The sequence below is a fragment of the Lampetra planeri genome, chromosome 5, assembly GCF_965212315.1.
Source record: "Lampetra planeri chromosome 5, kcLamPlan1.2.h2, whole genome shotgun sequence".
Taxonomy (NCBI): domain Eukaryota; kingdom Metazoa; phylum Chordata; class Hyperoartia; order Petromyzontiformes; family Petromyzontidae; genus Lampetra; species Lampetra planeri.
Window position 1 is genome coordinate 13,655,647 of NC_136111.1, and position 8,160 is coordinate 13,663,806.

Consider the following 8,160-nt stretch of genomic DNA (forward strand, 5'->3'; position numbering starts at 1 on the left):
TTGTGTCCTGTACTGGATACGGGTCACCCACGCCGGTGCCGGCCGTGACCTTTAAGTTGACCAGACTGGTCAGTGCGGGTTGGTGAAGGCACAGGAGGACAATACACGTGGAAACACAAGTGCAGTGAAACAATGCCCATTCACGCACGTAGCCTTGCACCCCCCCCCCCCCCCCCTTAGCTTCCGATATCTACTGACGAGATGCGTGGGACGCATTCTGAGTGACTTGACCATAGACATCGGTAACAGTAACATTTATTGTAAGGCACGTATCGGCTCGCTATGCGTCAGAGTAATTCTTACAACTTATCAGTCGTATCTACGAATAGAAGGCGCATGACGCCTGCGTGTTGTATGTCAATCAAATTGGTAAAAACTAGTTTTTCAAGCGATTACAATATTGACGAAACAATGGATAACGGTGGCGAAATCTCGGGACGTGTATCTGATGACGTTGGCTGGGTCACAAGCGTAAGACAGATACAAATATCCACGGCTCGTGGTCTCCGCCGGTAGCAACACGCGCAGCCCTGGGCGTTGACGCGGACACACGCGTCAACTCGCGCAACGCGCCACGGCGAATTCCACCAGCGGTGGTCTCCTCTCGCGTGGAATCTACGATTCACGCATTCGCTTCGCGTGTGTGTGTGTATTTAGAGCCGCTTGAAAACACCGGGCCGTGAAGGTCACAGGTCAACAAGTGTATATTTCTCAGTGAAATCGGCCAACAACAGCTCTCGGTCTCTCTCATCCTTGCATTTAGTCCGGATGATCGGCGTATTTCTTGACCTCTCTCTCTGCCCCTCTATCGGGGCTCATAAGGACTATCCATGTCAGAGCACTGAACTACGACTAATTGACACCCTGCGTTTGACTCCGGGTTAATCAGCTCTTGATTAAGGCCGGTTATTGTGCAGAGCAGCAAGATGTGTCTCAGCTTGGTCACCCACGACTCAACCAAATCACTTCAAATCAATGAGGGTTAACACTTTACAAAGCCAGGCCCATCTAAGAAGAATACCTCTAATAAATACACATGATGACTCACAGCGAACCACTCTTCACAGACCATGGAGAAACGCCAATTTAAATATCCGGGGCAGACTACATCGAATAACAGAGACATCGATCTGCATGTTAACCTATGCGCATTCCGTTCTCTTAATGGTAGCCTATGAGCATTGCGTTTTTTCCAATAACATGTGGGCATTCCACGTTCCCCATGTTAGCTTACTAGCATTCGATTCTCTGTTCATTCGTTTTAGTATGGCTCCCCGAATCAATGTATTAATTGGCTGTTGGGTGGATGACGGTACACGACACTCATTTTACTTTCGCGATCTGATCTAAACATCAATTATGGGTCCTGTTTTTAAGCTGTGAATACGATTTGCTCCGCTCCACGACATGCCTGCTAAGTGACGGGTGTAAACGTTTTGTTCTTAGCTAAGAGATAATTAACATCACTCAACACTTTGTGAGGGCTCTTGTACCGCATGCGTGTCTATATGTTGTGTACGACTGTATTCCTCCGGTATGAATACAGATTCTGATCGTAATGTTTTTGACAGTAGAGCGCCCTTCACGCAAGGACATCTCATAAAGCTTTTACACGCAGCTAATTGATTTAATGCGGCCATTTCACAATGAGTCAGAATAACACGGCTTGAACCACGCGAGTTACTGGGGGTCTGGCTGCTACAACAAAGGGGATTGAGGAGGGAAGGAGCGAGAGAGGAGAAAGGAGAAGTGTGGAGGAGGGGAAATTGTGGGAGCGCTCCAGGATGCCTCGAACAAAGCCAGATAGGCGTGAGACTGAGAGGGCGGTCTTTGACGGTCAGGTGTTGACTTTACGACAACTACAACTACATCATCTGGGGGAGGGAAGAAAGGAAGGAAGCGATGGGGGAAAAGCAGCAGCGTCAACCGCTTTGACGATGATACTCTCAGGCAATTGATAGTCAGCGTTGCTGCGCAATAGTCTTGCGATGTGCCAGTCAATTATATATAGGTAAACCCTCTCTATGCGCGAGGGTTACGTTCTTGAGAACACTCGCGAATGCAAAATTCACGAATATAAAAAAAAACCTTGTTCCCGTGGGTAAATGCTGTTACGTTCCTGATACGAGTGAACATGGTGGGGGGGGGAGGGGTGTTGTAAATGTTTAATAATAATGAATACAATAATTATAAAGAACAATGTTTTTTTATGATGATGATTTGACGACAATGGAGGTGGTGGGTGAGGAATTCAGGAGTATGACTTGTCGGCAGGTGCAGGTGTTTGATGACAACGCACAGCGCTAGCTGTGACACTTTCCCTGATTGCGTTCGCGTTCCTTTTCATGGACCTCACAGCCGATTTGTTTTTTTCCCAAAATGTCTCAACGAGTCGACTGTAAAGTATGTATAAAGTAAAAATGCACGATAGCGAGTTCAGAGCGGGATTACTGCGAGACTCGAGGACGACGCGGGCAGCCGAGGGCTCGTGCCTAATCTTCGCAGACAGTTTCAAATGTAACAACTAAGGCCGTAATTATAATAATATTCATATATGCTCAAAATGTCCCCCCTCCACCCCAATATATTGCTATAAAATAGATTTCTGTTCATATGATTGTGGTTATGGTTGTACTTTATGAATCCCTAATCTCTGGCATTACATACAATGAAACAAGAAAGGTAAAAAAAGAAAAACAGAGCAATGTAATACAATACACTATTAGACATTATTGTACAAAAAAAGTCCATCCCATGTGTTAGTGAATTTTGTTTTTATATTTTAGGCAGGAAATTCGTTTTCAAATTTAGACTTTTTTTTCTGGGGGGGAGGGACCCCCAGACCCCCAATGTTGACTCCATGGCTACATCCTGCGCTCACCTGTCAGTGGGCTAGCATGTACACTCGCTAATACTTGGAGTCTGGCGGGTCGCGAATAGGGAATTCGTTTATATTTAGTTACTCGCGAAAATGCGAAACTCGCGAATCCAGAACTCGCGGATAGAAAGGGTTTTCCGTATAAACAGGGTTTTATCACAGAGAGAACATGGATATCTCCTTGCATCGGTTGAATGGCCTTCAGGAAATAGTGAGAGGTGTACAGAGCGAGTTTTACACACAGTGGTCGGAGAAATGTCAGACGATGGCACGCTTCCCTGGAGCGCATTAAACGTTTCTGAATGCATGTTTATAGCCGTTTACTCAGAAGCTAAGAAACCGTTTGAAATTCAAATAAGTACTTCCTTATTCGCGTCTGAATGGAATGTTTTTTTTTTAAACCACGTTTACGTACAGGCATTCGTGCGTAGCATCAGTGCATATCTTAGAGAAACACTGCGTCACGTTTTTACAATCGTCATTATTCCTTGGCGGGGTAGAAGAATGCATAAGACGCGCCACGCGCAAGCGAGCAGCAGCCTCTCTCTCTCTGCGTTGCGTCGTGAAGGCGAGACGCAATTTCTCTCCTTTCGCAACAGAAGCCATCATCTCAGCAGGCCTCGCCGTGCTGGTGAGCCTCAGAAAGGTGAAGCCGTTCGAGAGTTCGCATTCCTAAACAAATTGCTGCTGTGGAATAGTGGTTCCGCAAAGGCGGACAATGGGCCTCACATGTGATTTTTTTTCGTAGACTTAGTCCGTATAATATCGGCATCGTTCACGCAATTACAAAAATAATCCTTCACCGCATCATTCATGACCCACAGGATGGGAGTTACAATTTGTCAAGGGCGGTAGGTGGCGCATTGGGTGGGAATTCTATAACTAAAAAAATACCCCAGGTAAACGGAACAAGGCCATATATTTGGACCTTTATAATTCAAATAAGGATCCTAAAGTTAATCCGGAACTACACATGTGACCAATGTTAATAGCGCTTGAATAGAAGTGATGTGTTCAGATGTATTTGTTCTTGTTAGAACTGGCAGCAGCGTTTTGTACAAACTGTAATAGACAAAACACAACTAGCAGTACCGTACAAGAGAAAATAACATTTCAATCGTCAATCTTTGATGTTATAGGAAAATATCCGTCTTCAGCATCTGGCAGAGACAGAATCAAACTCGGTGAGGAAATATTTATTCAGTGAAACAAATATTTTAGTTAAATTCCTAATATACGGCTCTGGGTCAAACAATGTCGCCTAAAATCCTCATCGTAGCCCTGAAATCAGAAGGAAAAACACCCAAAGACAGATTTTAGACAGATTTGATCTATTTCAGCAGGAAGGACCCGATAAGCTGTTCAGCTCAATTTCATAGGCGCTTTGCGACTGTACAGATATTATACAGTACAGATCTTTTTGTCTGAGTTTAACATTAAGACTAAGTACATTTTGGGTCAACGACTCCTTGCGTGGAGTTGTTTTTCTCTTACCCTACCTTGCATTTGGCGAAATTCAAACGCGTGTGAGTTTGGTTGCTGGGTTTGGTGAGATTTGACGAGCGCAGACGCCGGTAACCTGCGGATCAGGAGCCGCATGCGGCTTTTGAGGAACTGCTTCGTGGCGTTATTTATTAAGTAGCGTCTCATATTCACATGCATTGCGGCTCTTCAAATATTGCGTTTTTTTTGTTATACAGAATTCGATATAAATAGTCCTTCTTGTTATTTTAGTTACTGACCCCTGGGCCGAGCGGCAGCATGACGCGGACCAACTCTGACAAGGTAGTAAGGGGTGGCGATTCACTGTCCACTATTCACTACATGAAAAGTATATATTATTGTCCACCATACTCTCTGCGATGTACCCTCTGATCTAGAAATCAAGAACTTATATCATATTCCAAGCCAACCTCGATTCAGTGGATGATCAATCGTTTTCAACCGCTGTCCCTGATATCTGCAATTTGCTCTTTCTAATGGCTGTCTGCACTGCTCACTCGAGTCCGGGCTTAAGACTTTCCTATTTCTCATCCATCAATTTCCAGATGAAATGGCTTGATCATCAATGGAATTACATCCACAGCACATTGATATCCATGCATTTTCTACTACAAAATGAAATCGTATTTTCTACGACAAAATAAAATCGTCTTTTTCCACGATTGTATTCACATCTTTTTTTTTGGACATTCAAATTTCATTATGTTGTATTGAGTGTACACACCACTGACACTGCCACCGTGAGATCAAGATGTCACTTCAAAACCCAAAAGCAAACAATATGACAGTTTATTCTTAAATAATTGCGGATGTGACATACACAATCAGACCCGAGCATCTGCGCACACAAAACAAAACACGCACACCTCGTGCATTCACTGCCTTCTTTGTCGTTGCCATGCTCACACACGCGTCACTCACGCACACGTCACTCACGCACGCGTCACTAAAACAAGCGGACAGCTTCTTCACAGGCCCCCAATAGGGGCTAGAGTGAAACGACCAGCTCACACATTCACATGCTCTCAACGTCACATCCATGAAAATTTTACAAATAATTTGAGATCGTATGATGTGGATACCAGCGTTGGCGGAATGATTGACAAAAATGTTTAATTCTGTTTTGTTTCATTGTTTTCGTTCCATTACATTGAAGGGTCAAAAGACCATCTGACATATGAAAATGACTTCGGACGAGGAAAGTATAGCTCAACTTTATGGTCTATTTGCATCTTGACTTAAAGCTTTTGTGACCGAAGGAATTCGCATTCTTTGGGTCTTTCGGTAAAGTCACGTAGATAGGTTAAAAGAAAACAACAAAAAACTACGTTTCGATCGCAGCACAAGCGTTCGTCATCAGGAAGCTAACCCTTTCAGAACAGGGGTCCCCAACCCCCGGGCCGTGGACAAAGCATCGGTCCGTGGCCTGTTAGGAACGGGGCCGCACAGCAGCAGCAGGTGAGAGCGGTGAGTCCGCGCGTGGAACCCGCCCCCATCGTTTTATTATTCACCACTTCCATCCCCGCCTCTTTCCCGCACTGCGCGCTTGGCTCAGTCACAGTGTTGGTAAGCCCACAAGCTGCTAACTCCTAGCCAAAATGAGTAAAAAACAAACGTGACTGGAGAGCTTCTTTGAAAAGGGGAAAAGAACCAATGATGACCCCCCCCCCCGTCCGTCCGTGAAAAAAATGTCTTCCACGAAACCAGTCCCTGGTGCCAAAAAGGTTGGGGACCGCTGCTTTAGAAGCTAACCCTTTAGAAGTAAACTGAGTTTACCTTTAGAAGATAAACGTTGAGTTGTATAAGGGCACCACGGGGTGACCAGCCCCTCCCCACCCAGCCCCACCCCTCCCCACCCCACACCAAGCCCCACTCTCCTCACCCAGCCCCTTCCCACCCTCCCCACCCAGCCCCTCCCCACCCAGCCCCTCCCTGCACGATAGACGGACGGACACAATAATCCCCTGTGGGCTGGTGTAACCAGGAAGTTCCAACCAGTATTATTTTAATCTTCTGGCCTCTTCCCTTTGCACCAATCTGATTTTAATGCTTCGATGCCTTCTAATCAGAGGGGTGTGGTGGCGTCGCCGACCAAGTCGGTTATCAGTGGCTCTGCTACTTTTGAACTTGGCCTGTCTGTGAAGTCGTTAAGACTTCTGGCAGTCTACCCCCCCCCCCCACACAGACATAGGGTTAGCCGTCAGGCCTAACCCTGACACATGTGCAGTGAGCGACTTCACACACATGTCTAGTAGAAGGCTTCTCATTTATTAAGAGCACACAGGGATGTTCTAACACGCAGCTCATCTCCGTCCTGCGCTACGCTGGCTGGTTGACGAGCGTAGCAGCGGTAACGGAGCTGGTCTTGCAGAAGAACAACCACGTGGTCGAAGACGAAGGGATGCCTTGAATAAAGGTGTCAGTTTTGTACCAGTTTAAAAGGGTAAAACCCTACTACTAAACAAATTACAGTTACATGTACTATTACTTAGCAAGTGATGCTTGCCTATGTGCAGTAACAACACATATCTTACTAATGATGGCTTTTACATGCATTGTTTACTGTGATTTAGACTTCCTGCACTGCAACCCGATGTAAAAAAAAATGTGTTTACATTTTAATAAATCGCGGTATCTCACAGAATGTTCTGTACGAAGAACATTACAAAGGTGTAAATGGGATTGCTCATTGCAGCCATACATTCTATAAATTAATATCACTGTACATTTTACACCATTAGAGATTCTAGGCATTCACAGCACTATCAATTAAATTTCTTAAAGTCACAGTAATCTCTCCTTGTATTCATCTATTAAATCCACTGTGTACAGATTCATAACCTCTATACATTGTAAAGGTGCAATGGGATTGCTATTCCGTAAAATAGATCCACAGTACTATAAAATTTATATACTATATATATTTTATATATTCACATTTCCGTGGAGTCTACAGTTCAATACCACGATAGATCACATACACACCACTATATATTCAATAATTAAAATAACTTGTTACTGTAGATTAAATGTTCTATAGATCGACACCACAATCAATTGAATGGAATTACATACTAAATATTATATTCACATCCTTTGGGTCTTTCGTTAATATATTCACACTCCAAAGCGTACGGCATCAACACTGGAATCTGCTGTGCTGCCCGTTTCTGTTGTCCAACACGTAGCCCTATCACAGCCCATAGCACCTGGTATGCATGGTGGTTGCCCATACGAGCACTTATCCTATCTCCAATAAATTTTGCCGGAGCCAATTTTTGCTACTGGAGGTGCGTTTTAATTAAATATTATGTTTGTGCAGTTTTCGATTTATTCTTTATTAATTTGGGAGGGGGGGGGGTGCTGATTTCCATTTCCTTGACTTGCCCCACTTGTTGACTTTGTCTTATTGCTTTTGTCATTTTCGTAACCTAGCAGAGTCGGGTCCTGAAATAAAAAAGGGGCTCCCCCACCCGCTCCTATTTGAACAACAACAAAAACCCCCAATTCAATGTGTTTCATCGTCATCTTCTTTTGGACGGCAAGGTTCAAATCTGCAACAGCATCCGTGTACATCGAAGTTATAAATAGCCCTCGCGGTGTGGACATCCAAGTTATTAATAGCCCAGCGGTGCGTAGATTAACCGATACATATCAACGGCATGTCCCAATACTCTGGGTCTCAACGGGGGCACTGGGTGAGTGGCTGGGAGATAGGAAACCTCGACCCCACGGGGGGGAGGAGGGGGGCGGGGGGAGGTTCCAGATGCGGGGTCTCG